The following is a 977-nucleotide window of genomic DNA, read 5'->3' as shown; positions in this document are numbered from 1 at the left end:
CTACAAGTACTTAACCAATTTTGCCAGCACCATTTTCTGAAGAGGCTGTCTTTCTTCCATTCTATGATTTTTAGCTCCTTTATTGATGACTAGACATACAACGGAGAAGTGTCTCATATCTAAAATAAACCTGGAACTCAAAAAATTAAATCCCTCAAGAACAAATCTACAAAGAAACAACTGCCCAATAAGTAAGTGGGCTAAAGACAAAGAGAAACTTCTCTGAAGAGGAAAGAAGCAGGGTCAATAGACACATGAAGAAATGCTCAACCTCCCTAGCCATAAAAGAAATGCAAATCAAAACAACAATGAGATACCACCTCACCCCAGTTAGAATGGCTATAATGAAGAACTCTAATAACAACAGATGCTGGAAGGGATGTGGACAGAAGGGAACCTTACTGCATTGGGAGTGTAAACTTGTTTAACCACTTTGGAAAGCAGTATGGAGGTTCCTCCAAAGACTCAACAAAGAGCTCCCCTATCACTCAGCAATCCTATTTTTGGGTATCTACCCAAAAGATCACAAACAAGACCACACTAAAGATACTACCACGACTATGTTTATTGCAGCATTATTTACCATAGCTAAGATATGGAACCATCCCAGATGCCCTGCAAGTGATGAATGGATCAAGTAAATGTGGTATATATACACAATAGAATTCTATGCCTCCATCAGAAAGAATGACATTGCCCCATTTGTTAGGAAGTGGAAGGACTTGGAAAAAATTATTTTAAGTGAAGTAAGCCAGCCCCAAAGAAACATAGGCCCCATGGTTTCCTTTATTTGCAATAATTAGTATATGTCTGAGTCAAGCTGAAAAGGTCAGATAAGTTGATGTTAGGGAATTGAACCCTAAGATGTGTATTCAAATGTTTTATTTCTTTCATGCAATTGTATCTAAAGTATTTATAAGATTTTTTGGTTGCTTTGTATTTCCCTTCCCCATGGTATAACCCCTGCTTTCATGGTA

This window comes from Dipodomys merriami, unplaced genomic scaffold, assembly GCF_024711535.1.
Source record: "Dipodomys merriami isolate MVZ:Mamm:240054 unplaced genomic scaffold, mDipMer1.0.p SCAF_1621, whole genome shotgun sequence".
Classification (NCBI taxonomy): Eukaryota; Metazoa; Chordata; class Mammalia; order Rodentia; family Heteromyidae; genus Dipodomys; species Dipodomys merriami.
Note: the sequence above shows the minus strand (reverse complement) of the source record.